This window comes from Schistocerca gregaria, chromosome 7 (assembly GCF_023897955.1).
Source record: "Schistocerca gregaria isolate iqSchGreg1 chromosome 7, iqSchGreg1.2, whole genome shotgun sequence".
NCBI lineage: Eukaryota > Metazoa > Arthropoda > Insecta > Orthoptera > Acrididae > Schistocerca > Schistocerca gregaria.
This window is the reverse complement of record NC_064926.1, coordinates 435,525,260-435,538,984: the sequence shown is the minus strand read 5'-3', so window position 1 is coordinate 435,538,984 and position 13,725 is coordinate 435,525,260. Positions and strand designations below refer to the sequence as shown.

General features: G+C 41.7%; 1 pseudogene; it reads right to left on the bottom strand.

The window, feature by feature from the left end:
* Nucleotides 1-12,424: 12,424 nt before the first annotated feature.
* Nucleotides 12,425-12,542, bottom strand: LOC126282649 (5S ribosomal RNA; annotated as a pseudogene).
* Nucleotides 12,543-13,725: the final 1,183 nt, after the last annotated feature.

The window sequence follows — 13,725 nt, the reverse complement described above, 5'->3', positions numbered from 1 at the left end:
AAATCAATGCATCATATTGACGACAACCGCGTAACCTGCACTGCGCGTGAAAGGCTACGCAAGTTACGGCTATGAGAAATAGTATAATGTAAGGTTTCGGAACAGTGAAACAGTTTGTTTTGCAATAGTATAGGACGCCACATTATATCATCGTGAGTGTCTACTGTATAAATATTGTCATAAAAACACAAATGACGCGCGACAGCGCTAATCATATCACAGAAAGTGTGAAACTTTCACTTAGGTATCCTTGCAGTTCCGTATTTCCTGTAGCAAACGCGCTGCTTTCGTGTCATGTGACTTTCATACTTTCCAATTGGATGAGGACAGACTTCATGTGTTTGATAAATAGATTTTGCCAAGCTCGTTTTCCTGTATTCTAGGCCTAATTTTGATAGGTTTAATGAATGATAATATGCATGTACTCTTGAAAAGGCATATCATGAGATATAATTTATTGAGAAAACATTCTGGCAAGCGAGGCACTGAATTAATATTTATGACTGTGCCACTCACACTTTTCTTGCACTTACATTTACCATTGTTTGTCACACTGAGTAGGATGCATTGACAGATGGACACAGATCAAAAAATTACCGTGACAGACTGAAGCATGTGGCACAGTGGTCAAGTATGGCAGTTTTTCATCAAACATTCACAAGTTACCTGGATAATCTCATAATATGTACACTTGATAGAGATGGAAAACATTAAAACATTTCGAGGTAAATGAAATGCAGAGATCGATATGTCTCCTTGAAGTATAAAATCGAGACTAAAATTTAAAACAATTCAGTGTAATGCCTTTGTGATACCTATATCATGGCAGATCTGGCTCTACGTCAAATACAGTTCTTGCTAATGAAGTTTGTTTGAAGTTCAGGTATATGGAGTTCCCTCAAGCACTCACAGCAAGCAGATGTATTATCATTTTATTATAAACTTACCCAGGAAATCAGAGATGATGTTAAGTTGCTGTTGAAATGCAATTTTTATTACAGTATCTGAAAGCTAAAAACGGAAGTATCAAAGTGTTCATTGTTGATTTGCCTGAGAATTATTTATGATATACAAGTATCAACATGCCTATAGCGTAATAACCAAACATAGCACATTTACAAAAATAAACACAAACAAACAGATACATTCACAAATCAGATAAATATTCTCAAACACATAAATAAATAGCATATTCAAAAAAATTAAACTCACTGAGTGGTAGCAAAAACGTGTCTTCTGTGTGCAATAAATTTAAGAAAAATGTTTTTGTATGGTAGCTACATGTAGGATTTAGTGAACTAAATTCAGTGTAAATTCAGTGTGCTCACCACAACTGGTTTGGCTGGTGGTAGGTTGTCTGTAGAACACCGAGTGGGTTTATGTCGTATTACAACAGCACGTGTTAATTATGGCATCTTTTGTTTCTTTTAATCGATGCCAAGTTTTTGGAAATCCGTGCTCCCTGAAGCGAGAATCCAATAATGTTGCTTCACAAGCAATTGCTTTATCTGCAAACCTTTGAACGAGGTGGGTACAGATTCCATTCTCAAGTTTAGCAATTACTGTATTAGTGGCTTCATTGCTGTGATCTGAGTTTTTCTGTCTCAGACAATGACTTTGTAAATCTTTGCTTAATAAGACAACTTTTGACATGCTTGCATTTCTTTTGCTGCTAATTTCTGTTGTGACTTGTTTAAAAGGAGATAGTTTTTCACAAGATTCCTCAGTAACTGACCAGTCTTCATTTGACAGTTTTGTTCGTGAATCCACACTGAGGATTACGAGGTTCCTTTGCAAAGGCTCTTCGATTTTCAAAAACATTTCACACGTGGAATTCCATGTCGTAGGGATGTCTTGTTCCGGTGATAAATTAGGGAAACCCATTTGCTTCTGAATATTATATAATTTCTCAAGTGATTGAATACTTCTTTTGAAAAATCCCACTAGTGACTTCACTTTTTCCCTTGTGTCTGTAACTGGTTCAAGCCTTCCTTGCACATATAATTCAGTGTATTTGCAAAACAAGGTACATGCCATGATTTCCACATCATCACCATCTTCACCATATTAGGTGCATTATCTGTTGTGCAAGCTACAATTTTATTGTTAATGCCGCAAGCTGAAGTCACATTTTGTAATTCACTGGAAATGATTTCTGCTGTATGCTTATCATGGAATTTAAAACTACCTAATAAATATGACTTCAGATTGCAGTTTTAATCAATGGAGTGAGCAGTCACTGCAATATAATTATCATTTATCACTGATGTCCATCAATCAGTTCTGGTGCAGATGTAGGACGCAGCTTGCACTGCAGTTCATATTCGCACTTGTTTGCTGTCGAACACTTGAGAGAGTAAACTGTGGAAGAGTGTTCTTCTACTAGAAGATACATAGCTTTCATTTAATAAATAAGTCATTTTTCTAAACTTTGCACTCTTAACTACATTAAATGGAAGATATTCTTTAATAACAAGTCTTGAAATCTGTTCGTCTAGTTTGGATCGTTTCGATGAAGACACTGGTCTTGATGTCAATTCAGTAACCTTTGTTTGTGTACAACAACCACCCGGAACTGAACCGGTGGAAGCGCTGGGTATTTCTTGCACAGATTGTTCATCTTGACGCACAGGCACTGAAATAGCGGATTCCTGAACAGTGCTGTGGAAACTGAACTGGCTTCGTCACTGCCTAGATTCATAAAAACTGGTTTTGAACCAGTTTCACTTAAATTAACTGTTGGATGCTTAAGTCACAAGTGTCTGTTTAAGAAAGAATTTGAACTACTTTTAAACAACAACACTGCCGAGCACAAGTTACATTTAATTTTCTCAGGATTTTTCTTCATAAAATAATCACACATCGGAGTTCGTAACGCTATAGCTGAAGACAGAAGAACCAACACGAACGTAACTGAAGGTGGGAGCAAACTGCAGAAACAACGGATATGCTACTGGGATTCCCACATTTCGTTAGTATGGATAATATATCCGTCCTGCTAATTTTCATGCACACAAAAGTAGTCATTGTGGGGAATAGGCACATTGACTATAGACTCACAAATAAAGCCACATACTTCGAATAAACAACAAAATATTAGAGAAAAAATTTTTGGCCCTCAAGGCGTTTCGAACCTTTATCATAAATCCACCATGCTTCCCAGCCCTTCCCGTTCACCATTACATCATCAATGATCCGTCAATCAGATTGCTTGAAAATACATCCAATTTATGTATATGTCTATGTAAGGTGTCAGGCAAATCCAACACCTTCCATGAAAACCCTGACATAATAAGCAAATCTACTAGTATGTCACATAGCTCCGAATAAATCGTGACATTAAATTAACCAAAGTAATACGAGTAACGAGTGAGCAAATGGAATACCACAGACTAACACAAGAATGCCTAAATGCATGTCGTACCTTCCCACCGTGAGGCAGACGCAGTTCCGAGGGGAGAAACGAGGACAGAAGCCGAGAACAGAACCGTGTTAAGCTAGAAGGCCCTACGATAACGGACGGAGGGACGGACACCCACGTCTCCAGCTAACCACTAGGGCTCACCACCCGCACGTTTTAGCGTGAGACTTTTTCGCGTCTCAGGTACGTCAAGGACAACCCCCAGCCCATGTTAAAAGCTAGAGCCCTCCAGAAAAACAGTATAGATCTTACGATAACACAAAAAGGGCCACTACCACCCGCAAGTTTTAGCGTGAGACTTTTTCGCGTGTCTGTTACATTAGGACAATCCTCCAGCCCATGTTAAAAGATAGAGCCCTCCAGAAGAACAGTATAGATCTTACGATAACGCTAAAAGGACCACACCACCCGCACGTTTTAGCATGAGACTTTTTAGCGTCCCTGTTACGTTGCAAACTTTAAAAACATTGCCCCACCACGAAAAGTATAACGTTTCTCATTGGATAGACAGAATTTTTGTAAGCGGAGCTTAAGGTTAACATTGAGACCCTGATTGGTCAGATGAAAACATAGCTAGATAGTTTTTTTAAACTAACTTCGGTAAATTGTAGTAAGGAGAAGTTAGGAGAGTTGGTTCCGAGACGGCGAGCTGGACGGCTGGTGCGCCGGCCGCTGTCGCCCTGACGCTGCCTAAACACCGACAAGGTAATGAACGCACGCGATGCCGCATTTTTGAGCGCATAAGGCTTCACTCAGAACTGCCGAAGACTCATCTGTTACACCCCCTTTTTGCGTAATACTATTGTCGATCGTTAATTAAAACTCATGGTGTTCACATTTGCCACTTGTAGTAAAGATCTGAAACGCAATGATTTTTCTATTTTTATAGTTATTGAGAAGCCACATCAGCCACTGTAATTTACGACAGGTTACATAAGTAATTAAAGATAATTGAGGGACACTGTAGACCATTTTGATAGTATTCTCTTTTGTGAGACTTAATTTAAACCTAGATTATAGATGTGATATGGTATAGGTCATCCTTCGATCGATTGTAGAACTTGGAAACCCATTTAGGGAATATTCGTTCACATTTTTGTTGAACGCAGTTGGTTTTTATCATCCTGTATTAAAACATTTCCTTTTATGAATAGTGCAATTTATAAATGATGTTTTGTGAGTAGAATAAAATTTCCAATGGTAAACTTAACTGCTTTTTCGACGTTATTTTACCCGCTAACTAAAAATAGGAAAGCCTTGAACCCTTTCCACTAAATTTAGTTAGTATTAAGATTCTTTTACAGGGAGTGCAGTGGAGCTGACGCTGAGATCATTAAGTATTTGATTATATCATCGATAGTCTCACTGAACTCTTCTGAATTCTACATGTCATGTGTGGTCTGGCGTCTCCTTACCAGCAACAAGTCCCAGGTTCAAACTAGTTAATTCCCTAAAAAACACGCTCAGAGCGTCGTTGCGCGAAAGTGGTAGGGAAACACGATATAGAACAAACAGACACCACCATGAATGTTTAGATCTAAAAACTGCCACTCTACGCCTTTTTTTAATTCAAATGTTGTAGGTATATTTGCGTTTTTTAAATATGATTTTTGTGCATTAACAGAGAAGCGTATGTTATAAGAGGTGTGTAATTAAAATGGATGTTTTTCACACTTTTATTATTTTAAATACGAATAGTGAGGGTTATTTTATTGTTTGTTAGTGTTTATAAAGCATATATTACGCCATTTCGGAACAGGGCAGTCAATTAGAAACGAAGTTTTATTTTCGGAAGTCTTAAGCTTCATGCTGTTGTGTGTCAGAAAGATTTCGACACTCTTGAAAGGGTTTTATCAAGTAGTGTGCTGAACGTGTTTCAGTATCTGTACCGTGCCTGAATCTAGTCCGAGACAGAGCGAAATGAAACATCACTGTTTCGATGCAATTAGTCCGTTGCAAGCACAAGTGGAGTGAAACAGCGATACGATACAGTTTCAGTGCCTGGCTCGAGATCGAATCTGGTCGCGTTATCCGACACAGAGCGGAATGAAACACCACTGTTTCGAAATAGTGAAACATAGCCGTTTCCAAACACTGGAACAGTTCCACGTATCGATATACTGCTTCCAAAAGTAGAAACAGTGGCCAAGTCTAATATCCACAGCAGGCTGTCTGGAATTTGTATACAAATGATCTTTATTACCTCATGAAGAACGTTACTAGCCAGTTTCAACCTGTGGTCATTTTCAGATGCCCCCTGATTACCCTTTTCTTCTTATTGGTTTATTGTGGCCTCCACGAATTCCACTCCTTGCTCTAGCCTCTTCATTTCAGAATGACATTTGAACCCTATGTCCAAAATTATTTGCTGGATGTGTTTCAATCCCTGCCCCCTACAGTTTTTACCCTCTACAGCTAGCTAGAGTACCATGAAGGTAATTCCTTGATGTCGTGAAACATGCCCTATCATCTTGTCCCTTCTTCCTGTCTGTGTTTTCCATTTGTTCCTTTCTTCACCGGTTCTGTGGGTAACCCCCTCATTCATTCCCTATTCAGTCCACCCGATTTTTAACATTCTTTTCAAGCACCACTTCTCAGATGCTTCGATTCTACTCTGTTCCGATTTTCACTCTGTCCATCATTCATTACAATAAAATGCTGCGGTCCAAGCGTCCATTCTCAAAAATTTCTTGCTCAAATTAAGGCCTTTGTTTGACTACAGTAGACTTCTCCTGACCAGTAATGCCCTTTTCGCGAGTGCTAGTCTGCTTTTTCTGTCCTCCTTGCTTCGTCCGTCATGGGTTATTTTGCTTTCAAGGCAACAGAATTCCTTAACTTTGTCTACTTTGTCACCACCAATTATTGTGTTAAATTTCTTTCAGTTCTAATTTCTCCTGCTTCTTGCCTTTCCGGGCTTACTATCAATCCACATTCCGTACTCGTTACACTGTCCATTCCGTACAATAGAAACTGAAATTCGGCTTCACTTTCATTGAGGATAGGAATATCATCAGCGAATCTTACCGTTGATATCTTTTCACCATGAATTTTAATTTCACTCCTGTACCTCTCTTTTATTTTCTTCGTTGCTTCTTCGGCGTGTAGACTGAACAGTAGGGACGACAGACTGCGTCGCTGTCTTACACTCTTTTTAATCTTAGCACTTCGTTCTTAGTCTAACAGCTTAATTCTTCCCACTTCCCACATATTGCGAATCATGTGTCTTTCCGTGTAGCTCAGTCCTATTGCCGTCAGAATTGCGAACACTTTGCACCAATTCATACTGTCAGACGTTTCTTCTAGGTGGACAAATCCTATGAGCTTATCTTGATTTTTCTTCAGTCTTGCTTCTGTTAATAAGCGCAAAGTCAAAACTGCCTTTCTGGTGCCTTCATCTTTCCTAAAAGCAAATTGATCATCTAACAGATCCTCAGTTTTATTTTCCATTCTTCTGTGCATTATTTCTGTCATCAACTTGGATGAATGAAATGGATGTGCTTTCGTTCGTTTCTGCCATTGCTGTCTTCATAATTGTGTGGATGATTGATTGATATTTTTTTTTTCGAAAGTCTGATGGTGCATCGCCAGCCTCATAGATGCTACACACCAATTTTAATAGTCGTTTTTTTGCCGCTTCCCTAATTATTTTAGCAATTCTGATAGAATGTTATCTATCCATTCTGCTTTATTTGATCTTACGTCTTGCAGACTTCCTTTAAATTCTGACTGTAATACTCGATTCCCTATGTCTTCCTTATCGACTCCACTTTCTTCTCCTATCAAGGCAGCGGAAATTCCTCCCCATCATAGTGGCCTTCATTGTACTCTTTCCACATTTACATATTTTCTCTGCGTTTAACAGTAGAATTTCCACGCCAACAGTGTCAAATATCACGAGCTAATATATGATAAAAAAATAAAACACTTTTTATAACTAGCGTTACACTTTTCAACTTACAACTGCTGTGACATTACTTTCAATTGCGTCGGTGGAAGGTTGCCCATATATTTGCTGACATCTGATACTGTAGCCTCGACTGTTTATTAAACTTGTTGCAGGTTGCAAATTTAGGATGGTTGCCAGGACAGCAGAAACGAAGAACCAAGTGTTCAGATGTCGTCGCATTATAGAGGCAGTGAGAGAATAATAACAGGTTTATTTGTTATGATCAGTACAGCATTCAAAGGCGTGGTCTCTCTGCAATCAGCTCCCCGGTAGCAAGCGCTAAAGCTTGGCAGCATTGTTTGATTACAAGGGGACTGTACGAAGTTGCCCTTCCCAATTTTATTCATATTGACAAAGTCTGTAGGGCACGATTACGACTACAACATATGTAAACAGGGAGGAGCAACTCTCTACTGTTTTGGAGAATCTCGAATTCGAAAACTTTTTTGTACAGAAGATAGTATTCAAGAAGTCCGCATCTGAGGGAGTGAGCTCTTTGTTTCATAAGCATGAGGTCTCTGCATCTAATCACGCTGCGAGTACTTTAATTTTTTTCATTTCAACGAAATTCTAATAACAGATTTGTTACGACACTGCAAATTATCAATATTTAATTATTCATTCATTAATTTCATAATCTTTAGCCTAAAAAAATACGAAACTAATTTTTCGTGAGAAGATTGGAAATAAAAAAGAACACAAGAGAGCTTTCAATAAAAGCAGTATAGTCATTTCACTTATATTATTGTATATGCAGGGTAGTTCAAAGAGAGTGTTTTTGATTTATCAAAGTCAGAAATTTATTTTTATACATACATCAAAAATGTTTTCAATCACCCTGGTTGCCAGAACTCCTGAAGATAAACGTTAAATGAGGATATTGTATCATTGACACAGTCACTGTTCAGATGTCATTAAACCCGCCCAAAGATGTAAACAACCATGGATGAGCAGCGTCTAATAGACGGTGAGGGTCCGATAGCCGATCAGTTCCAGTCATTCCACCAGAAAGGAGGTACACGGCTCGTGTTGTCTGTAGTTCAACCATGCCTAGACGGTCAAGAACGCGGTTCGATCGAGTCCGCATTGTTACTTTGTGCCAGGAAGGGCTCTCAACAAGGGAAGTGTCCAGGCGTCTCGAAGTGAGCCAAAGCGATGTTGTTCGGACATGGAGGAAATACAGAGAGACAGGAACTGTCGATAATATGCCTCGCTCAGGCCGCCCAAGGGTTACTACTGCAGTGGATGACCGCTGCCTACGGATTATGGCTAGGCGGAACCCTGACAGCAACGGCACAATGTTGAATAATGCTTTTCGTGCAGCCACAGGGGTTGTGCTACGACTCAATGTGCGCAATAGGCTGCATGATGCACAACTTCACTCCTGACGTCCATGACGAGGTCCATCTTTGCAACCACGACACCATGCAGCGCGGTACAGATGGGCCGAACAACGTGCCGAATGGACCACTCAGGACTGACATCACGTTCTCTTCACCGATGAGTGACGCATATGCATTCAACCTCACAATCGCCGGAGACATGTTTGGAGGAAACCCGGTAAGGCTGAATGCGTTAGACACACTGCCCAGCTAGTGTAGAAAGGTGGAGGTTCCCATTTGTTTTTTGGGTGGCGTTATGTGGGCCCGACGTAGGCCGCTAGTGGTCATGGAAGCCGCCGTAACGGCTGTACGATACGTGAATGCCATACTCCGACCGATAGTGCAACGATATCGGCAGCATTTAGGCGAGGCATTCGTCATCATGGACGACAATTCAGGCCGCCGTCGTTCACATCTTGTGAATGACTTCCTTCAGGATAACGACATCGCTCGACTAGAGTGGCCAGCATGTTCTCCAGACATGAACCCTATCGAACATGCATGGGATAGATTGAAAAGGGCTGTTTATGGATGACGTGACCCACTAACCACTCTACTCCGAATCGCCGTTGAGGAGTGGGACAATCTGGACCAACAGTGTCCCTTGATGAACTTGTGTATAGTATGCCACAACGAATGCGAGCAAGCATCAATGCAAAAGGAGGTGCTATTCGGTATTAGAGGTACCGGTGTGAACGGAAGTCTGGACCACCACCTCTGAAGGTCTACTTGTATGGTGATACAACATGCAATGCGTGGTTTTCATGAGCAATAAAAAGGGTGGAAATGATGTTTATGTTGATCTCTATTCCAATTTTCTGTACAGGTTCCGGAACTCTCGGAACCGAGATGACGCAAAACTTTTTCCGATATGTGTAGAAAACACAAAATACGTAAACGTGTTCATCTAACCTTCCTATTTCACGTATGAAAAATGTGAGGCATATGACCTCCCTTACTGCGCTGGCATGTAAGAACTCTCTCCTTGAAATTCACTATGACTGCACGACAAGTTTCCACATCCATTTCGCTGCCAATTCGTGGAATTTCCTCCTTCGTGTCATCGATGTTTCAGGGTTTATTGGCGTACCCCACAGACTTAAGATGACCCCAAAGAAAGGAGTTGTCACATATCGTTGGTGGCCAGTGACGATTAGCAATACCGCGAAATGAGGCAACTGAACTGTTTTGTGGGTAGTATGGCAGGTGTCACCATACTGCTGAAAACACAACTTTTCAGTGTCAATTCCATCCAGATGAGGCCAGAAAAACTCCCTTATCATCGCGTAATATCGGTCTCCATTGACTGTCACAGTCTGTCTTGCCTCATCTTCAAGAAAAAATATGGACCGATGACCCGACAAAAATCCGCATCAAACTGTCACTCGTTGTGTATGCATTTCCTTTTTCTTTTTTTTTTTTTTGGATCATGAAAAGATTTTCTGACGCCCAGACATGGCAGTTCAGATTATTCACAACATCATTTAAGTGGAAGTGTGCTTCATCATGCTTCATCACTGAAGACGATTTCGTTTGCGAAGCTGTCGTTCTCCTGTCGCCCTCTCAGAACTGAGTCAACAAACTGTCGTCTCTTCTGCTGATCCGTCACTTTCAGCTGCAGTGTCAACTGAATTTTGTAGCGGTGGTAATGGAGAGCATACCGGAGAATTCTGCGATCTGAAGGACAGCTTACGCCAAATTGTTGGGAACGGCGACGAATTGAATTCACTGGGCTGACAGTCACACTGTCACGAACCACCGTAGTGTTCTGCTCACTTCAGCCAGTAAGACGACGCCAAGGACTTTGAAGGTTTATCGTTGAACCAGTCTGGAAGAACTTTTTTCGAAGCGTGTAAACCGTTGACTCATCCGGAACCTCATTACACCCTAGAACCGCGCGAAGTTGCCTGACAGTTGCTGCATAACTTTCTCTATTCTGATAAAACGTTTTCACGACTAGCTCACGTTCCACACAAGTGACCTGCTCCATGGTTAAACACCGAATGCAGGAAATTCAAACTGAATCAAAAACCGGTATGTTCCTGGGAATAGGAACGAATCAAAACAATGTCACCAACCGACAAAGAGAAATTTACCAGCCGTTTCAAAACCGGCGCTCTTATTGAACCTGTTTTTGTTTCTATTGCGAAACAAACTTGGTGAATATTCGTAAACGGTATAAATGAGTCTCGGTCATCACACACGACGCATATCAAAGCATATCAGCGAATACTGGTTCAGACAACTGACCGTGTACGGTTGACTGATTTTTTATGCAGTCTTCTCTAGAAGCAATTTTGTAGTCGTTTTATAAGGTTTTTCACCTACCTCTAACAGCGAGATTCGGTCGAAAGTCCTAGCGCTTTGAAGTTAAGCGATTTTTCTCTCTGCTGACCACAGAGAGAACATAAGGAAGCCTAAAAGTTCCAGACTAGATTTTCTCGAAAACTGTTGATAATTGATCCTTCCTACTTACATATGATGAGGTACCGGTCGTGCCATACACACGCTTTCAGTATGAATCAAATCGGTGAGGGGATGTTCGTAGATCCCCTTGTTACCCCAGCAATGATAGGCCGGAGGCGGCCAGCGGTGAAGATGCGATGTCGACACCTGGCGGATGCAGAGCTGCGTCAGACTTGTGCAAGCAACAAGCGTGCTCTAGCAGTAAACTTCGATTCAAGTATGTCACGCCATATGGCGCAAATTTACGGCGAGCTAACAGCTTGTGGTGGGTCCGGTGCAGGAGGCAACCGTGCGCTTCTATGAACCGAGCATCCCAGATGAAAGATATCAGCAGCCCACAGACGCAAGCCTGCGGTAGCCGAGCACATACGTACAGAGCGGGCACGCCAGCAAGTCAGGTGCGGATGGTACCTGAGTATAGGCTGCGAACCATGGACGCCTAGGTAGGCGCCCTGAAGTCAACTGAAGCCAGCCAGCAGATGGACCCAGCCGGCAGCATCGGTAGTAGGCACAACTCATAGACTTGCAGGTAGCAGAGACAGCGGGGCGACAGTCACGGCACTACTTGTGTCTGCCAGGTCCCAGAGGTAGGCCTAGGTGCATTCATCAGCTGCTACCCACAGCCAGCCAGTTTGGTCTTCGCTACCGAATCAGTCGCCGTAGCGTAAGTTCAGTCTTCGCCACCAAACCAGTCGCAGTCACAGGAGCTCTTTCTCAGTCATTGAACCAGTTCGCTCCCAACCACTGAACTGCTAGACTTAGCAGCCGAAACAAGGCGCAAACCAGCCGCCAGTCCATGACCACTTTACCTCTGCCATCCTTCAGAGTACCCTACTGGTTGACTGCGTGCCTTCAGGTCGAGTGCTGGATGCTGAGAATTCCGTCATCTGACTTGTACTCTGTCTTTGCCAACACTACCGTCTCGAGCCTCCAGCCAGTCAGCCTTGAGCCTTTGCTTTGTTGATCGTGGTCAGTGAGGATTCCAGGACTGGTTCCAAACTATCATAAGCACTCCGTCTTCAGGCCACGAGTGGCCTTCCGGGACCATCCGACGGCCGTGTCATCCTAAGTGGAGGATGCGGACAGGAGGGGCGTGGGGTCAGCATACCGCTCTCCCGGCCGTTACGATGGTATTCTTGACCGAAGCCGCTACTGTTCGGTCGAGTAGCTCGTCAATTGGCATTACGAGGCTGAGCGCACCCCGAAAAATGGCAACAGCGCATGGCGGCCCGGATGGTCACCTATCCAAGTGCCGACCACGCCCGACAGCGCTTAACGTCGGTGATCTCACGGGAACCGGTGCATCCACTGCGGCAAGGCAGTTGCCTCCAACCTATCATAGTCTTGTGAATAACGGACAGTAGTCCAGCTTGTCGTCTGTCAGCTAATAGGCATTAGGCGACAGCTCATAGTGATTGTGTTTCATTACATACACCTAATTAAGAAGTGTCATAAATTATGAAATCTATCAGACATCAGCAGTGATCGCAATATTCAGAAGTTTCTTTTGTATTTTTCATTGGCTACTCTACAACTCAGGTGGCTATAGCAGTGACTTTATTTATGATATTCCTAATCGAACTGTAGTATTACTTGTCTACTTGGGAGCTCTTTCTATGTGCCCTGTGCTCTGGTCACAACAGTGTAAGTTTCAGTGCTGGCTGCAGACACATGAGATTTTATAGTTGTTATTATCGGTATAAACTGAAGAGTCAAACCACTTCTACACATAGATTTCAACATCATCGGTATCTGACATAATTAAATGACATATTGAGTTCTCCATGTCTGTGTAACACATTTGAATATTTTTCACCTAAAAAGTCTTCAACGTATTCCCATATGGAAAATATGCAAGAAGCGCCGTAGATATACATAACATAGCTTTCCTAAAGCTATGAATTTATCAAACGTTCCTAAGTCTACTTAATTCAACAGCGACCAAACTCTCGTTACGTAAAACACATCGCTAAAAATTCGGTCTTGCGATCGGAGCAGCATCTCTGTACCTATCTTCATAACCTGTTACTAGCTTTACATCACTCATATTTCGTAGTTTCTACATACTTTGGGCAAAAACACAATTATTTATAACTTTGAAAAAATTATTCGAATCTGTTTTCTCATTCATGTTTCTTAGCACTAATATCGATGTACGATCTCATTCAGTGAACTTAAAAGGATGATAAAGTCCGATGAATTTTTAATAGCATTACTTTTCACACACCGCTTTAATTTTCTGTAGTGAATCACAATTTTTTATTATAAATGCATACAACAGCTTCTTTGGAATTCGTGGCCTGTTGATGCTTGTTGATTGTAACGTTTTCACTGGGTATAATCATAGATCGGAGTGACGTATATTTTCTGGTTACTCAAGGTTGTAAGTTGCCACATATCCTTATGAACTGTCACTTGCCTGTTAATGTGGGTTTTGAACAATTTTTTTAAGCCTTGAAGATCACCCCGAGTTAGATAGATATCCAAAGATCACAGGCCCTGCAGACCAC